Raw genomic sequence first — 20,680 nt, forward strand, 5'->3', positions numbered from 1 at the left:
CACGAACCATGTCTCTTATAAACTCGCCGTCATAGACCTCGTAACCTCCGGATTCGGTAAGCTGCCCTTTCAGCAGATGGACACAGCGGCACTTGTCGAGGCCGAACTCCATGCAGATGTCCCTGCTTATGTCTTCGACAACCCGGATAGCTACACCTAGACGCTGACGTGAATCAGCGTAGACCTTGAGATCATCCATGTAGAAGGTATGGGTCACTTCTTCGTGGGCGCCGTCGCCATATTTTATTTTATAGCCATGACCGTTTCTATTGAGCGTCCTACTGAGGGGGTTCAGTGCCAGACAAAACCAAAGCGGGCTGAAAGAGTCGCCTTGGAATATCCCCCTCTTTATCTGCAGCGTTCTAGACTGCAACACATTTTCCCCATCACTGAGGTGCAGAGACGTACTCCACTGCCTCATCGCATGCTGCAGGAACCCAACGACGACGGGATCAATTTTGTAGAGCTCCAATACCTGGACGAGAAACGAGTGAGGTATGGAGTCATAAGCCTTCCTGTAATCGATGTAGGCCATACTTAGGTTCCGCTGGTTATATACCGCCTGGCCGACTATGGCTGCGTCGATGATGGCCTGGTCTTTGCAGCCATGCGTATTTTTCCTGCATCCTTTCTGCTCTTCTGCGATGATGTGATGCTGTTCGCAGTGAGCAGAAACTTTGGCGGTAATTATGCTGCTCAGTATTTTGTACAGACTCGATAGGCACGTTATCGGTCTGTACTTTGATGGGTTCAATGTGTTGCTGTCTTTCGGGAGGAGGAAGGTGACGCCACGGGTGGCGAATTCAGGAAGGTTGTGTGGGTCACGTAGCACCTTGTTGAAGCACTCAGCTATCTTTGGATGTGCGACGGTCAGCTTCTTGTGCCAAAAGTTCTGGACACCATCGGGGCCCGGTGCTGCCCAGTTCCTCAGGTACCGCGAGGCTTCGCGGACATCGTTCTCTCCGACGATGATAGCTGGCATCTCTCCAATTTCACCACAACTCTCCTCCTCCCGTCTTAACCACATTTGCCCGTCGCGATGTTCTACTGGGGTCTCCCAAATACCAGCCCAGAAGTTCGTCACATCGCTAATATCTGGCAAACCTTCGCGGTAGTCGGGCTTCTCGTCGCTAATGTGGTCGTAGAACGCTTTTTCGTTATCTCTGAACATCCGATTTTGTTCCTGGCGCTTTGCAGAGTCAGAGTAACGTTTCAGCCGTTTAGTTAGGACGCTCAATTGCTGTACCAGTGTGTCGAGTTTTTCCGTCAGCTGGTGAGCTCCCAGCTGGCGAAGTTCAGTACGCCATCAGTCTTCCAATTGCGGCGCGCTTGTTTAGGATCCGTTGCTCCAATCTCCTTCGCCATGGAGGCTCACGCCTTTCACGGAGATATTGTCTGCCTCTTGGCCTAATACGGTATCCTAAACTTTTGGCGGTCGCCACAGCAGCACAGTAAACTTTCAGTTGCAGCTCCTCCATGTTCTCAGCATCAACCAAGTGCAGCGGAAGAACGTGCTCGTTCATGAGCTTTACTGCACTTGTCAGCCTGCGGGAATGCTGCAACTTCGGGATCCTGGGGCGCGACAAAGGGTCCGTGTCGCGGAACTGTGAGATCGTCTCGTTGTAATGGAAGACCAGATCGCGTAGTAGTTGTTGATCTGGCTGTGGGTCTTCCGGCTCAGGGGGTTGTTGTACTGTGGCCTCCACTGGTGCTGATTCGCGTGCCCCACTCGCGAATGAATTGCGTCACGACACATCGCTTGCTCTGCTTGTTCTGGAGCTTAGTTCTCTCTGCACCTGCTGCTTGATCTCGTCGACTTTCGTTTGGGAGAGCATATTGTTGCGTACAATCGCTCTACGCCTCGCGTTCATCGCGTTTTGGTCAAGCCTCCCGACGAACTCTGGATACGCTTCCTCGAACATTGCGAGTATTCGAGGGCGACCGCTCATGTCCGTCTCCAAAGCAGTGCAGATGTAATAGGCGCGGATCACGAATTCGTTCATTTCGTGTGTCCACATGATCCGTCGCCTAGTAGTACCCACAAGTGTGGACGACTGTCGTCTGACAGTCGCAACACGCCTCGTAGGCGCAGCGTTTCGTTGGTGATGTCGATGGCTGCTGTTTCCGTGTGGCGGTAGCTCTTCGGGTTGAACCCGGCTGGTGGCCCGCTCTTGCACCTCGCCCTCCAGCCGCTGGTCCCTCGCTCTTACTCCCGTTCCAGGACCAGCTCCAGTTCGGGGACCCTCCTCGGGCGATCGCATTCTAAGTATTCTTCGTGAACGTAGCTCCATTTTCTGGGTGTATCTCCTTTGCCCGGGAGACAGCGGGTTGGCAAGGCCTCCATGACCCGGGAGGCCTTCCCCGGGAGAGATATAGCGCTCTGACTCGCTCGCACCCCCTCACTTAGCCACTTTCGACACCCGTTCTCGGAGCCAAGACCAGGTGTGTGTTTCCAGTTCACGCCCGATCTAGAAATGTCGTCATATGATCTTCGTGGAGGCGTGAGATAGGAACATTTGAGACCAACGGGCAGGCTCCTACCCTAGTGTTGATCCCCATTTGAGAACCAAATTTTAATTTTTTATTTTTTTTTATTTTTGATTTTATTTTTTAGTACGAAAATTTTTAGTACAATACAATAAATTCAGATCTCTAGTGTCAACAAATGAACCGTTTGAAGCAGCGATTGACCAGAAACGTCCAGAATTGACCAACAGAAGAGGCGTTATGTTCCATCAGGACAACGCAAGGCCACACAATTCCGAGAGCTTGACTGAGATGTTTTAAGGGGGTATTCTAGTGTAGAGACACGAATTTCGGACGTTTTTTCGAACTCCGTAAAAATAAAACAAAGAATATTTTTACTATCCATTATATCATTATTCGTTTATCTATCTTTCAACAATAAAACAAAAATAGGACGGAAAAAAATATTTATATTTAGAATAGTTACATGCGGGTGAAGTGAGGGTGTTCAAAAAAAAGTTGTGCCATGGCGTACACGATTCCAGTCCTTCTGGTTATCTGAAACAAAAAAATCGAACAGATTCTGAATCAGTAAAGATGTCGCTATGGCATGAACCTCGGACAAGTCAAAAACATGGGTTTTAACAAAATGGCGGCCGTTTGAAAACAAAAATGCTGTTTAAAACGTTTTTTTTTGCGTTTACCGATTTTTTAAAAATAGTAAAATTAAAAAGTTAAAATTTTTTATTGGTTCATGCGATAGAGAGATGTATGCAGATTATTTTCATATAAATTTGACATAAATCGGTTCAGTAGAACTTGAGATATCGTGTACGCCAGTTAGAAAAAAACTAGTTCCGAGAGAAACGCGTTTGAAGTTCATTGTGATGGCCGTAACAGGTTAGATACCACATCACTAAGATGGCTCTAACTAGGTAAATAATAGGATTTTCGATAAGTCCTTTCTAGAGTATATTCTTGAATGCCTAAACTACAGAAATATGGTAAAAAAAATTTTCGATTTTTTCAGATTTCTAGACTAGAATACCCCCTTAATGCATCCACAATATAGTCCGCACCTGACACCAAGTGATTACCACCTTTTTCTTGCATTGCAAAATTTCCAGAGTGAAAAGAAATTGGGAACAAGAGAAGATTGGAAAAATCTATTCGCCAATAAGAATCAAGACTTCCATGATAGCCTCTAGAAAGGCAACAATTTTTGCAACAAAACGGTGCATATTTGACTCAAAATGGGACAATCCGAAGCATATTAAAAAAAGTTTTGGATTTCACCCAATAATAATGGATAACTTTTTCCCCAACCTAATATTTAAAATCAACAAAACCATCAAACTGTATAATATATAACATGAAAAATGTTTACACGCCATAATAATGCAATCCCGTGAACCAGCTCAAATGCCATGGAAAGGAACACGTTCACTTCTTAACTAGAATCATGAATTATTCAGAATCTGTTTCATCAATAACTATTATTTGTTTATTTGCGCTCAGAGAATAATAAAGACATTACCTCATCTTCCAGCAATACAAGAGCCCATTACTAGCAGACGCGATTGCTGGGGCCATTTCTCGAATGCCAGTCCTCACTACTCTCATATCGCCATCATTCTTTAAGCTAACAACCGTTTTGGTTTCAGTGGAATATCCATCTGTTGCCTCTCCCTTTGCTGGCTCGCTTTCCCGGCTTAAACTCGAGATGAAACCCCCCCAAAGGTGACGAAGATTCCATTGCCATGCCGCCATCGTTCATCTCTTGTTCCGTCGTTACCCCGAAACTAGCAGCCACTGTTTGTCTTTCAATCTTTGATAAACAAAGTAATTAATTTTCATTTTCACTCAAGCACTAATCGGTTGCGCCAGCTGATCTTCGTTTCACAATGTGTGTGTACTTGGGTGGGTATTAGAGGGAGCTGTGTGGGAGTTTGTTTTTTACTTCTTCAGCTTTTCATCGATATTCACTTGTTGCTTATCAACCTCAGGACGGGATGCCGAATTAAATCGATTACATAAAATTTATCATCCCGAGGACATGGCCAACAAAAGTTGCCATCTCCAGGTGAGCACCGATCTGATATAATGGAGAGCAACCCACCCGCTACCCACCGCAAGTTCTTCCTTCTGAATAGGTAACATGAAAAAAGGAGAACCTTGACAAGAAGCTTATGCAAGTAAATACTCGGATACGGGATTGGTTCGGAGAATGGGGGATATTATGTCTTCGACATGAGGCAAAACCTACTTGAAAATTTAATAAATACAATATTCTTTATTGAAGTTTCTCGTTCGGTTGCTCCGCAAGCGAATCTTTCCCGCACTTGTTCGGATGCTAATCGATACACCATATCATCGTGATGACGAAGAAATTTTGCTATCGATGGCAGTTCGTACCTTCTGAATTCTGAAGATTTTTAAGATCGGTAAACGATAGCGATGAATGACTTTTCTGTGATTTGAGTGGGAAGGCTAATGTTCTAATAAAAAAAAGGGTTTGATAAACATTTTAAGTTTATGTCACGCTGATTAACTCCTCGTAACTCCGAAAACTGTAATGATGTGAACAATGGGTTTCCACGTTTTCCAAAGGATGCAATTGGAATGGATATTCGCCTCCACAGAGGTTCTACCGTTGGACACCGTTTTATTGTTTCTTCGGATTGGCAACTCTTGCACCCCATTGTTACGATACGATTTTCTCGAAATCGGAGAGAATTGTGATCTAGTTTTTCGTTACAAAGCAAATAGTAAAGTCTGCTTCATTTAATATTGGAACACAAACAATTGCGTGTAGTTCAGTCATTTATTAACGAATTCATAATTTGTTTTTCATACAAATGTAGCATTTTCTTTACTCTTTCATAAAAAAAATTTAAAAAATTATTCATTGCTGTTTCGAAGAAATTCTCGTACTTTTCCCGTAATACGGCACATTAGGCGGCGCACACCCTTTTCGTCCACCGTTTTGGCGATTTGATTCCACCAGTTCTTCATTTGAGTCATGTTCCTAACAAGTTTTCCCTTTGCCTTAAGCCTCCGCTTCGTGATTGCCCAGTATTTCTCTATCGGCCGGAACTGGGGGCAGTTTGGGGGGTTGAGGTCCTTCGGTATTACGCTGACCCCGTTCGTTGCGTACCATTCCATAACCGTTTTGCTGTAATGGCAGCTTGCGAGGTCCGGCCAAAACATTACTGGACGGTCGTGGGCACGAATAAACGGTTTCTGTAGGCACTCTTTTTTGTAGACTTCTGATGTCATTGTCTTGTCAGTGAGAAAGACTTTGGTATTCTGTTCACAACTGCATATCCCCTGCCAAATCATGTACTTGCGGGCAAATTTATCCGCAAACACGAACTTAACTTTTGCAGGTACATCCCCCCGAGCCGTCGCCAAATACAATTTTTGACCTTGGATTTGCCCAAAGTCCGCCTTCACGTAGGTCTCATCGTCCATCAGAATACATCCGTCGAACTTGGTCAGCACTTGGTCGTACAGCTTTCGAGCACGGATTCTGGCCACATTGTTCTGCTTCAGCGTCCGATTTGGCTGTTTGCTGGCTCGGAATGACCTTATTCCTTCCCGGAGACGAATTCGTCGCACCGTACTGTGAGCGGCCTGGAACTTATTGGCCAAATCGCGGTCTGAAAGATTGGGATTCCTCTTGACGGCCTTGATGACTTTCCCACGCAGTTTCCGGTCGACAGTTCCACTCCGACGCTTCGAATGCGGCTTCCGAGCCGTCGTCAATGTTTCCTTGTACTGCTTGATAACACGCCATACGGTATTTATGGGCATTTTAAGCTGTTTAGCTAGCTTAGATGCCGACAACAATGGATTTTCAAGAAAACTGTGCACAATTTTATCTCTCCGTTCGGCTTCCATGTCGGTTGTTTACAAAATGCTATCGTTTGGTGTTATGGCATAAATACATGGTGAAAGGTAATGAATTTCCCGACACGTGGGTGAAAAAAGTTTCCAAATCCGTCCACTAGGAGCGCCACAATGAGCAAAAGAATTTGTTCCAATATTAAATGAAGCAGACTTCAACCGGATCTTCCTTCGGAAGTGAGAGATTTACGATCTATGTTTTTCCATACATGGTCCCAAACTCGATGAACAACATTTTGGATCCTTTTTTCTGGCAGTAATTCCAAAATGTGATTATTCATTTTCTACAGCACACATTCTTTAAAAGCCTGATAAATTCACAGATGAGTTCCTTCAAGTGGAGCATTTCATCTGGAATTGATCTTATGTCGCTGCGGCCCCCCACCCCCCCTGTCAGCTAAATCCTGTTGATACGGAAGTACCTCGCTAGTCCATTGGAACCGATCAGTGATGAGAGATTAAGATTTCTTAATTGGGCATTGTAGACCGAGGCCACCCTTGAACTTAATTTTAATTTTCTGTCCATAAAGAACTCTATGTGGCATTCAATACCAAGTAAATTTGGTAACTCAAGGAGTTTAAGGAGCATCTCGATAGTAAGGGTAAGTGACTCCTATTGACAGCAAAATTTCGGATCATGAAACAATCGGTATGATTCTAGATCGTTGAGACGCAGATGTTTCTGATATAAAACAGAAAAAATGCATAAATGTTGGAGTAACTATTCGAAAAGTACATTACAATTTATTTTATGGAACAAAATAATCACCATTGGACGACAAACCTCTGTTCATGTGGCTGCCGAATATCTAGAAGAAGATGTTCGGCTGTCTCATGAACTTTGCTCTTCAGTAAAGTGGGTAGTGACTAATAGAATGTCTGACATTTCAACATTTAGACATATTGGAAACAAGCCTTGGTTGGCTTCCATGAAACGAAAACGGAATCGATATAATCAGCGCTGTTTTGTATTTCGATCGATTCGAAATATTTTGAACGACTTGATAAAATTCCATCCTGTATTTCGTTCGAGCTGTTTTGGCATTTCGTTCGATTTGTTTCTCTTTGAGTATCAAATGGGCAAAACGTTCGAAATAGGGAATGCGAAATTACAACTCGAAAGGGATAAGGGTTACGAACGAAATGGAAATACGTCGGAATACAGAATAGAGCTGAATAAAGGGCGAACACGAAATTATTGCTACACATTCAGCAAGGCATAACTTTTTTACCATTGGGTAAAAATCAACCAAATTTTGCACACTTTCTCATTGATGTGTATTGTCTACATGCTGTCAAACTCGAAGTCGTGTTTTTCGATTCAACGAAAATGGAGGTGAACCAACGCGATTCGAGAGAACAAATTCTTTCCAAACACCTGGAATTTCCTGACCTGTCGCACCGGCAGTTGGGAAAAATGTTGAACATTCACCATTCAACCGTCTCCAGAGTGTTGAAGCGGTTCCAGGAGCGGTTGACGTTGGATCACGGCATAGGAGCTGGAAGAAAACCGGGACCGGAGAACAAAAAAAAGGTGAAGCGGATGATAAAAGCAAATCCCAACGTCTCAAGTCGTGATTTGGCTAAAAAGATCGGCATGTCGCAGAGCTACGTCCAAAATGCAAAGAAGAGAGCTGGACTACATACATACAATGTACAGAACTACCCAAACCGCGATGAGCGGCAACAATCGACGGCTAAAACTCGGGCACGGAAGCTCTACGAGAAGATGCTGACAAAATATGGCTGCTGTGTAATGGACGACGAAACGTATATAAAAGCCGATTTTAAGCAAATTCCGGGGATGGATTTTTTCACCGGCAAGAGCCAGTTCGATGTGGACGACAAATTTAAGAAGAAGAAAATGTCGAAGTTCGCCTCCAAATATCTCGTTTGGCAGGCCATCTGCTCTTGCGGACTGAGGAGTGAGCCTTTCGTGACAAAGGGCACAGTAAATGGCGAGATCTACAAATCAGAGTGCCTCGAGAAGCGCCTTTTTTCCGTTCTTGCAGCAACACGATGAAGTTACGCTATTTTGACCAGATTTGGCATCACGCCACTATTCTAGAAGTGTCCTGGAGTGGTATGAGGCCAATTCTGTCCATTTTGTTCCAAAGGACATGAACCCGCCACACTGTCCGGAGCTGCGCCCGGTGGAGCAGTACTGGGCAATAATGAAGCGGGAACTTCGGAAGAGCAAGAATACAGTCAAAGACGAGAAGGACATGTTAAGAAAATGGAAAAAAAAAATGAGAAACTGGTACCGGATGACACTGTAAAGACTTTGATGGAGGGCATCAAGCGAAAATGCGTTCAATTTTACACTCAAGGCTCCATCGATTAACTTTTCTTTTGATTTTTGAAGGAAATACATGTATAAAACTACCCTAAAATTTTGGTTTGATTCTAAACATTATAAGAAAATTGGCATGACATTTTCGGTGTCGCAATAATTTCGTGTTCGCCCTATATATGATAATAGCGAAACGCACTTTAATCATTGATAACTGGAACATGTACAAGATATGAAAAAAAATATGTGCGTGAATTAAAGAATTTGAAAACTAGTTTTGTCCAAAATGACATTAGTTCATTTCAACATGATTCAAAGAAGCTGTGGGAGAAAATTTAAATTTTATGCAATCCGGGTGGCAGTATTGACATAGACATTGTTTTGGATTATGGTATGGTCAATGACACCAAAACAGCAGAAAAACTAAATAAATATGTTATGTCTAGTGTACCGTTTTGTCCCATTTTCCGAACAGTCTCAAATTAAGAACACTTTGTTTTTAAATGTAAATTTACTAAACTTTTATGTTGTAAAAAATTTAATAATGAAAACACAGACTTTTGCAAAAATGCGACAATCAAAACCAATGATAAAATGTTTGCGTTAGCAAAAATTTAATGCTAAAGAACAACCGTCGTTCATTTTCCAGTTTTTGTAGTTTTTTTTTAACTATTGACGTAGAAGTACGTCTTTCATTAAGGGTGCCAAATCAGAAAACAGGTCACGTTTTTATGAAATAAAGTTAACGTTAATAACTATTTTTGCCACGAACGGATTTTGGCGATTTACATACTAAACGAATCGGAACTTCCGTAAGACTTGTTTATTATGCTATACATTAGAATCCCCCGGTTCGTAAATGGTTAAAATTCATGAAAACATTAAGCGTTTCCATTTTCCCATACATTTGTTCTGTCTATTTGTGTGTTTTTCCGAACAGAGCTGTCAATAACGAGCAACTTATCGACGACCAACGGAGGGGAAATCGTAGGATTTAAAGTCTCCGTGAACAAAGGAAAGGTAGAAGAATGAAGGGGAATACTTGCCTAGAGTATAAACAGTGGATCTCGCTGAGGCAAATTTTCATTCGGCATCGGACTGTTTAGCAATCCAGTTCACTTTGTTTTCGCTGCGCTTCGATCCAAGATTGGACCCCACCAGTGGTAATCCAACTTGGATATCGTCGTTTGGTTTTTCTGTTCATTTTTCGCATTATTCGTATCGTGTGTTTTTCTTTCCGCGTCATAAATTGAACGCTTCGCGTAGTGTGTGATGAGCAAGAAGAAAAGGAAGGCAGGCTCGAGCTGTAAAAAACGAACGCATTGCCAGGGGCAATAAAATTTCGAGGCAAGCGTCATCTAATGATGCACGCGATGTTGGTGCACTGAAAAGCGCTCGCACTGCACCGAGCCTTCGCGAGTGTGACACCTCATCGAACAACAACGAAGTAGGCGATTTCGGCGCGTCGGTCGAAAATGTAAACGCCGTTACCCAAAATCAAGCTCCCCCCGCTGGTGGTGAAGGCGGTGGCTCTTGACAAACTCATCAGCGAATTCGCATCGATGGGTGTTACAGCAGAGTACAAGCTGTGTGGCATAATTCAGTCTTGTTCCAAGCAGTTAACATTGTTTGTTTTCCGTCATCATAAGGGCTTCGTTGGTGCCTTTGAGAATGCATAACTGCATTAAACTAACGTTATGGCGAAGCAGACGTTAAGGTTGTGCGCCAAAAAATTATTTGGGGAATACCAAGCATCTTGAATGTCTTACTGGAATTTTATAAGTTATTTGGGTTCGCGTGCCAGTCGTAAAACTCCCTCCAACTAGGATTGCATTTGTGGTAATATTGATCATAATGAAGCATTGATACTGTTTTCGAGGTTGTTATTAACAAAAAGAGTTTATTTCGCTTGTTTAGTCACCAAGAAAGTAAATGTTCTGGAATTTTGTATATGATTAGGTTTCGCTTGCCAGTAGCAAAACTTCCTCCACTAAGGGTGACAGCTGCGCTTCTCTCGAGCATGAGAAAGTTATGCAACTCTTTTCGAAGCCAGTAATATTAACAGAAGCGTTTCTTTTGAGAATAGCGCAAAATGCTAGAAGCGTTTATATTCCTAGTAGTTTCAAGCCACCAATGTAATAAAGAAATAAATTGCAACATACGATCAGCTAGTGTATTGTTTTGCGAGGGCAAGAATGAATCATCAATCGATTATCGTCAACTTCAGGGGGATTCTACAATGAAAAAACCATTTCAGAGATTATTCTACTAAGCAGTTGTTTCTGAAGTTTCACAGCATTATAGAATAATATCCGAATGTATAAACAAGCGACTTATAAAAAATAACAGCGTAGTTCTACGTCAACAATGCGGTAGTATCTTGGACACAATCTCCTATAATTTTTTTGTTTGTTGTTTTCATGTAAAGTGCTAGAGAATGTATAAACCTACAATAAATGTAGCCATAGAGCAACGACAATGGGTAAATAAAGGAATAGCAGCTTCCTAATAGAGATATAGGAAATCCGTCTGCGGCTATACGGGTAATTAAATAATGTTTCTTGTCATATATAAAAAGGCGAAACAATGTGAAATAAATTAGCCCTCAAAGTCCTTAACCTATGTAGTGTTCGGAATATGAATCAAGTTTCTACGCATGATTCAAATTCCGAACACTTTATTTTCAAATGTAAATTTACTGAACTTTAATGTTATAAATAATTTCATTATTCAAAACTCTGACATCCTTTGGGTTATAGACTATAGCGCCCTTGGTCCCAAGACTATTTATTTATTTATATATACATTCATCGGACTTAACATGGTCTACATAAAAGAAAAACTACAAATATACATGTGGGCAACAAACACTACGTTGAAACATAAACAATTAAGAGATTCATCATTTTTAAGCCGCTTAAATTATCTAGTTGAGCTAAGCAGCTGGAGCACTTTCAGTTTGAAGACAGATGAGGACTCATTGAAATCAAATAAATGGTAAAACTCATTAAATGCTGAACACATGGATTGAAACGGTGAATTTTTTGTGAAATCCGAACGGTTCCGCGGCATACGCAGAAATCCGCTGCGCTGGCGAAGATTACGGGGTAACACGTTTGCTTGCAACGATTCCAGTAATATTGGGCTGTCCACTTCAGATGTAAGAATTTTAGCTGCCAAAACAGCTTTTGCCAGTTTTCTCCTTTTCTCGAGAGTAGTCAGTCCAAGTAACTGACAGCGAGCTTCGTAAGGCGGTAGATTCTGCGGATTATTCCAAGGTAACTCTCTAAGGGCGTACCGAATGAATTTACGTTGAATGGCTTCTATTCGATTCGTCCAGTTGCTGTGGTACGGTGACCACACGATTGAAGCATTTTCCAAATGAGAACGAACGTGCGCGCAATATAAAGAGCGAAGGCAATGCGGATTATCAAACTCTCTCGCAGCTGGAGCCGATCTGGCGTAGTGGTAACATCCATACCTCTCACGCTGAAGATCACGAGTTCAATTCTCACTCCCAACATTCTTCCAAAATTGGAAGTAAAAAGTGACGAACCAGCCAAAAGTGTTGAAAGTCACTATAATACAGATATAAAAAACTCTCTCGCAATCTTAAACATAAATCCAAGTTGTCTATTCGCTTTGTCGATTACGGCAGACTGGTGGTTTCGAAATGTCAATCTGGAATCAATCAGGACGCCTAAATCCTTGACGCACTCCACACGCTCAAGCTTTTGATCATTGATACGATAGTCAAAATAGAAGATCTCACGGCTTAGTTTTCGATGGAATGAAATAACGATACATTTCTCAATGCTAATAGTCATTCTGTTCTTTTTACACCAGTCGTAGAATTTGTTCAGCAGTGATTGTAGAACGTAGTGATCGTCCAAACTTTCCACAACGATGTATATTTTCAGGTCATCGGCATATACCAGTTTGCACCTTCCATCAAGCGGTACAGTGACATCGTTAAAAAATAGTACAAATAGCAAGGGACCGAGATTGCTGCCCTGGGGAACTCCAGTTTCATTCACGAAAACATTCGACAACGAAGAACCTACTTTGACTTGCAGTATTCTATCCTTGAGGTACGATTCCAACCAGCGGCAGAGGCTACTAGAAAATCCGAGTTTAGCAAACTTCTTCAAGGCAATGTCGTGGTCAATCCTATCAAAAGCTGATTTCAGATCAGTGTAAATAGCATCAACTTGGTTACCGGATCCAGTAATGTCAATGCAAAACGTGATGAACTCCATCAGATTTGTATGAACAGACCTGCCTTGTACGAACCCATGTTGTTCTTGAGCAATGTAACTCCTGCAGCTGAAGCGAATTACTTCACTCACAATTATTTCCAGCAGCTTAGAGCCAGCGCACAGCGAAGTGATGCCTCTGTAGTTACGTACAGACCGCTTTTCACCTTTTTTGAAAACTGGAAACATGTATGATTTTTTCCATTCTGCAGGAAATTTTGCTTGTTCCATTGAAAGTCTGAAGATCTTCAGGAGTGGCGTTGATAGTGGTTGAATGCATCGTTTCAGAACAATTGCTGGTAGACCGTCGGGTCCAGGAGTATACGAAGACTTAAGCTTGTGCGCCGCTCTAAAAAGCATTTCTTCGGATACAAAGAAGCAGTCAACATCGACAAGATCAGCAGGCACAGTATCGAGAAATTCATTGGATGGATTTTCCGGACCAGCTTTGCCAAAAGCTGACGCAAAATGCTGCACAAACAATTTACATTTCGTTTCGTTCGTCGAGGCTGTAGAGGTTCCGAGTGACATAGTCAGGGGTAAACCATCTGCCTTGTGCTTTGATTTTACAAACGACCAAAACATCCTTGGATTGCGACGCAATTGCTCCTGGATTCTCCTCACATAACCAGCATATCTTTGGCGATTGTATGCACGGTAAGCAGAGCATGCTTCCTTGAATTGAGTCTTCGAATACATACACCGTTTCGATGAATATCTCCGAAGCGCCGTCGAGCGTTTGGTTTTTAAGTTTCGAAGCCTGCCGTTCGACCATGGTGGCTTAGGTGATGGTTTGAATCGGGGAGTATGGCTCATGAGCAAGTTGTTCACGATGAGGCCAAACTGATTAATCGACTCATCAACATCTGTACAGCTAAGAACAGCAGACCAGTCAGTCAATTCCAAACCTTCAGTCAATCCAGTGAAGTTTATCCGTCTGTAGTTCAGTGACCCGGGGTCGACAACATCTTCGTATTTCAAGTGCTCAATGTTTTCAAGTGTAAATATAAGGGCTGGATGATGGCTGTCCAACGGCACAAGTGGGTCGACAGTTGTGGTTACTGAACAAGCCGTTCTATCACTGACAAAAATCAGGTCCAACTGACGCTGGTTATAGTTTCGAATCGTACTGCATTGGATCAGATTACATCGTGCTACACCGTCCAATAACACCTCGATAGCAGAATGTTGTTGTCCGAGTCCAGATCGCACCGACATAGGATATGCGAAATTGTTTCCGTTGGTAGTGCATGACCAAACCAAGTTTGGCTGATTGTAGTCACCCGTGACAACAATGATGTCGTCGATTCCGGCACGTTCACGTACTTTTTCTATACAGCTTACGTGACTCGCCATAAGATTCCTATCACCACGTTTTTCGCAGGGTAGGTAGAAAGATCCAACAAAAATTTTGCAGTCTGTAACCGATATCTGTACGAACACTTGCTCAAGACTATCAACCATTCTTTCGGTGCATAAACAAGAATCGAAGACTTTCCTGACAGCAATTAAAACGCCTCCTCCTACTTTACGCAAGCTATTTTTATGATTGCGATCCATCCTGAACACGTTGAAACTATTGCCGAACAGTTGAACAGAGTTGATTCTTTCGTCCAACCATGTCTCAACTAGCACTATGACATCGTATTCCACTTCCAAACAAGCCAGAAAAAAGTCATCAATTTTGGATTTCAGACCACGAACGTTCTGGTAGTAGAAGCGGATCGGAGAGCACGAATCATTGTCAGACGTTGAACGCGCCTCGCTAGAGCCATCGATGCCATCCACGACTCCATCGCTGCCATTAACAGGGTTGACGACCCGCTGGTCTATGGCTGTTGGCTGAGGAGATCTGTGAATGGTGAATGAATCAGGAAGCGTATTGGTCGAGTGGATGTGTTCTTGCCTGGATAAGCAGGCTGGGAGACCTCTTCTAAAGCTACAGACACAGGACCGGGACGTCTGCGATGATTGGAACCAAATCGATTTGATTGCAGGGATGAACTGGTTGGTTGATCGGTCACGACTGGTCTGCACATAAAAGAGGCTCCCATAGTGCTTATTGACGTGCATCCCGGTAACCGCTTAACACCTCCAGTACTCTCAATATGATGAGAAGCTTGATGGTAGCGAACGTTTTGCGAGGAATTGCTGAAAGCCGAAATTTTGTGAGAGAACGACGATTCAGTATCGGAAAAAAACTTGCCTGGCAGAACAGGCTGGGCTACCCTGCCTCCACCATCGAACACAGGGACGGGACGACTGCGGCAGTGACTGAAGTGATATGGCTCGACTGTGCCGAGGGGATAAGGGCTGCCCATATAACCTGTTTGTGTGCGTCCCGAGTTGTCCTCGATGCTGAATGTTAATGGTGGTAGGTCGTTTTTTGCTAACACTATGACAAATTCGGACGAGTTGAAGCAGAATCGTTTTTTGGGTTGTGTTCGAAAGCTCGGATGGTGACACCTTCAGGCCAGTACCAACGATCGCCGACCACGTTTGAAACAGCTTTACTGACTGTTACTTTAAATGAAACGAATGACAAGTCATCCAGGCTTTTCCCACGAGGAACTAGCTTCACAACTTTGACCAGAGACGACCACACATTTACAATGTCATGTATATGTTGTTTAACATCGTCCTCCCTTTGATCTATGTAAACTATGTAAACTATAAGAAACAAACACAACCAATAATTACAAAAGCAAAATCTTATTTTTTTTTGCGAGCGTAACATTTCTCCGAAAAAGACTAGCTAATTGACTTCGATACATCGATCAAATGAATCAGTTCAGTAGTTTAACAGTAATGATTTAAAAAAACGCATTTTTGCTGTTCGGAATATGAGTCAGTGACAAAAATGGTGTTCGGAATTAGAGACAAAAGTGATTAAACATATTTTTAATTTTTCACCATGAATATGAATTTGTTAATCAATTTCATTGTAGTCAAATGAAAAAAAGGCTCTATTGTGTCAAAAAATCAAATTAATTTCGCGAAAGAGTACCATTTTGAGTAATGAGACACTGTTTGATGGCCATCAATGCTTAAGTGTTCGGAATTTGAGACAAAACGGTACAAAAAATTCACAGAAACAATGTTTTTCCATCGAGACAACTCAATTTTACTTTCCCTAGTCTAGTTTTTCAGTTGAGATGTTGCAGAATCATTAGCATGCAAGCACTAAGGAGGTTGGTGATGGATTTAATTGTGTAAATTGACGACGGATAGATTTTGATTTTTGTATTCGTTTATGCATGTGTTTATGTTTTATTTTTGTATTTAGTTCACTTGAGACTGAACAAATGAAAAAGAAAATTAATTTCCAAGAATTGGATCCTTCATTTAGAAGGGTCCTAAGTGGAAACTGGAATGAAGCTAGGGGTAGCCAAACCTGAATACTCGCAAACTCTTCTGTTCGGTAGAAGGTTACAACGATATTTGTCAAGTTTTTGACAGATCTGATTGCAGATCCCTATAAAGACGTTTTTCCCTAAGTAATGAAGACGCTGAAGTGTCAGTAAAACATTTAATTTTCATTTAGAGGGTCTAATGAAGAAACTGGAATGATGCTGGGAATGACCTAACCGGAATATTCGTACACTTATCTGTAAAGCAGATGGTTATAACAAGATTTTTCAAGGTTGTGGCAGATCTGATTGCGAGTTCCAGTATACATGTTTGTACCCGGATTATGAAGGGCCTGCAGTGTAGACTAGAATTAGGCTTGGATTTACTCAGCTGTCTGGGGCTCGATAACGATCGCATTATACCGTTATCGAGAATCTAGTAAAGCGGGAAGACTCTTGTAAATTCACGGCTAATACGGACATAGGTATTGAGCTCAATTCCAGATTGGTGAAGGATTTTTTCGGGTTGGAAATTTTCTTGACATGTCATGGACGAAATGCACTCACGTGATGCCTCAATATGTTCATTTGGAAAAAATTCTGTGTATATGACAAAACCAGTCCGTTTTTTCTTATCTTGCTTACTGGATAAGTTTGATACTATAAAGGAAAATCCTATAATTCATCTCCAAGATAACTTGATAACTTGCACTGTGGTCACGCGTATTCCAGAGCTTGTCACTCCAGAGTGCATTTAAGGCGTGTTATTCGGCTTAGAAATCTCAACCAAGTATTACTAATAAAAATGACGCAAGTAATGCTACGTTGAGAAGGCAAAAGTTCCACTGGAACGTTAGTGCCATCCAAGGAGGAAGGATAACTTGTCCAGCTCAAACCTTTCTAGAGTAATGAGGTGGGATCATCATTATTTTTGACGTAGAAAAACGTCTTTCATTAAAGTTGCCAAATCAGAAAATAGGTCACGTTTTTATGAAATAAGGTTAACGTTAATAACTATTTTTGCTGCGAACGGGTTTAAACGATTTGCATACCAATTGAATCGGAAATTTTCTAAGATTTATTTGATATTATATATAATGATCCCATAGTCTGTATATGGTTCAAATTGATGAAAATTGGAAGCAACCTCATTTCCCCATACTTTTGTTCTGTCCATTTGTGTGCTTTCCCGAACAGAGCTGTCTATAACGACCAACTTATCGACGAGCAACGAAAAGGAAATCGTAAGATTTAAAGTGTCCGTGAACAAAGAAAAAGAAGAAGAACGAAGAGGAATATTTGCCAAGAGTAGTGGATCTCGCTGAGTAAACGTTCATTTTTCGTGAGGACACCGACTGGACAACATCGTTGCTGGGCGAGCTGGACGGCGGGGGATCGAGTGCCTTTCTCAAGGCAATTGGGGTGGATGAGTAATATGAGGAAAGAGTAGAGTTTTCCAATGACCTTTTTGAAGGCTAAAGACGGATGAACTAAAGAAGTTTAAAGTCTCTTTAATTCAACAAGGAAAGGAAAGGTAAACGTAAGGTAGTTCTAGATACGAAGCAATGAACATCGCGACCAAGTTGCTGTTACTTAGCTGTGGATGCGACCAAATTACTTCTTCGCTGATGTCTCTGGCATTGCAATCATTTGATCAAACTGACGCCATTCCATTAAGGTTCTGAACTACACAATTATGTGGGGAATCATCAAACTAGGCTATCATCAGCTCACCAAGAAAATAATTGTTCAGGAATTTTGTGAGTGTTTTGGTTTCGCATGACAGTACCAAAACTGTCTCCATCATGGATGACAGCTAAGCTAATCGAGACCGGAAATATTAATAGAAAGTCCTTCTGTTGAGAAGAGCGCAAAGCGGAGGACTTGTACAACATAACAGCGTAGTTCTACGTCAACAATGTGGTCGTGTCTTGGACACAACCTGCTATAATTTTTTTTTCAAAGGACATGATGAAAGCAATGTTCAACAGTTTTGAGCAGATAAACGTGTTCGTAAGCCAGATTCGCTGTTTAATATTTATATTTCTGATACGGTTTATGAAGTCACGCTTCGTTTTAACTTCGCCCAGTTAACTGCAATAGTGTCTTGAATTTAATTTTTACCTTTAACTTTTTCTCGAATAATCAATTCATCTGGTGATCGAAACTCTGCTACAAGTCTTAAACTTAAAGCCAAAAGAAAAGCGGTTAATGTTATTTAGATCACGGAAGATTTAACAAAATACTCCTACTTGATCGTTTTAAAGGTTAGACCAAACAAATCGCGTGTTGTCGTGGCTAGGCCATTGATATTATTATCGACAAGCGATTTATATTAGAATATCGCGCATACGTGCCTCCTCATAACGTAGAAATCTCGGGGGTGGAAGGAGTTAGTAGCTCCCTTTGATGATTTTTAAAATCTTGGACTGCCGCCAACTAGGAAAAGTCACCCATGAAGGGAGAAAAACAAAATTTACGCCGTCTGACTCGCTTCGAGTAATTTTTGTTGGTTCCGCCCTCGCTGGCTACGTTATAGTGTACATTAGGGTGGAAGCGAAAATGGTCATGTCAAACTTCAACAACCGACCATGTACATTTTGTTCATTGGTCCAAAAAATGATCTGTACAAAGTTTTAGCTCAATCGGACATGATTTAGGGGTGCCTCAAAGTACTCAAAGTTTAGATTTTTTGACCACTCAGGCTAAGTCCCAAAAAGTCGATTTTCGGCCAAAAATTTTGTTTCGAGATGACAACAGATCTCGACGTTTCATGTATTTTTAAGTCATTTGGCATCGAAAAAAAACCGGAGAGGGGACTGTCACCGATCTGTTTTCCTATGTTTCCTATAGAAAGTAGACACTCTAACTAAGAAAAGTTCAAAGTTTCAGGACTGTAGTAGGTGCTATACCTATGATATTGAAAAATAAAGATGAAAAATCGCAAAAAATGCAATTTCTTTTGAAAACCCGAATTTCAAAAAAAAATTTTTTAATCAAAATCACTCAGAATATATCATAAGTATTTTATATTCTTACAAACGTGATTGATTAGGTTTTCCGAAAAACTTGTGGTTAAGTGGCTTCAAAGGTGAAAATAAAAAGATGAAGCACAAAAGAAAGAAGAAAATAAGAATACATCATCATAATTACAACTTTCTTGATCGGCATCTATTTACTCCCAGGAACTGCCGCGTCGAGTCCTCGATTTTTTTTTAATTTTAGAAATATACTAACACATTCTGATTTTTTTCGTTTTCAAACTTGTCATCTATGACAATTTCTGTATATTTCACCACCAACTTATTAAAATCTTAACGATAAATTAAAAGAGAAAACAGAGATGGTCGTCTTTTTTGAGAAGCATAGACCAGTAAAACCAAAGCTTCCCTAAGGTTAGTCTCAAACCATGGTTCAAAAGTCTGAACTTGAGTCGGGACTTTAATCGCACCTTCTCCCGACTCATATTCAATCACACTGTTAGTTAGACGCGCTACTCTTTCGTGTCAATCTTCCCGGTAATAAGCTCTGCATTAGTGATCAAGGTTACCACGACCTCGAACACGTTGTTTGACCGTGCGAGGTGAATCTTGTCACCAGATCGAATTTAGAAAACATCCTGAGGAAGGCCCGAGTTCTACTCCGGTAAAGTTATGTAACTAAGCCTGTTAAATTGAACGAATCTTAAAAAAAAGTAGATGGGTCTGAGCCTAGGGGCACGGACGGGAGCTTGACGTAGAACTGTAATTGTTTGTAGCAATTGCATTTGAATTGAGTTTTTTATTGTTCGCAAATCTGTAAATTTTACTCTTTTGATATCGTAAATAGAGGTCTTGGAAAACAGTTTCTTACAAGGAGTCAAGTTTATCAGTGCATTTTTGAACACAATTCTAAATAGGTTAGATTTATACAGATATCAACCTAAGTCTAATGAACCTATAATTACAGAAATATATTATGGAACAAAATAGCATTTTCTCCTTTTGTCTGTAGAGGGGTTTAATAACTTTATAGCCACGTAATGTATATTAAGTATCCTCTGGCCATGAGTGCTCCCCTGGGAAGTTCGCGTAGCTACTGTAGTGATTTGATCTCATCTGGTGCTAACTTCTGCTCATTTATAGGGAAGGGAATGGAGAGCGGACAAATGAATTCAGGGAAGTGAAGCAGGCAAAATAATAACATAACTGCTTCTAAGGAAATGAGTAACATAATATTAACCCTTTGCGGTCGGAATAAATTCCCCTTGAAAGAGATCCTCTTACCATTTCACGCTAACAATATTTTGATTATACCGAATACCGTTACCTCTTATTCATAGAAACTCCATATACATTTGTGAAAAGGTTCGATAGACATTAAAATTCGTTTTGAAAAAATGTAAACTATTACATCGTTGAATGAAG

Source organism: Toxorhynchites rutilus, chromosome 3 (assembly GCF_029784135.1).
Source record: "Toxorhynchites rutilus septentrionalis strain SRP chromosome 3, ASM2978413v1, whole genome shotgun sequence".
Taxonomy (NCBI): Eukaryota; Metazoa; Arthropoda; class Insecta; order Diptera; family Culicidae; genus Toxorhynchites; species Toxorhynchites rutilus.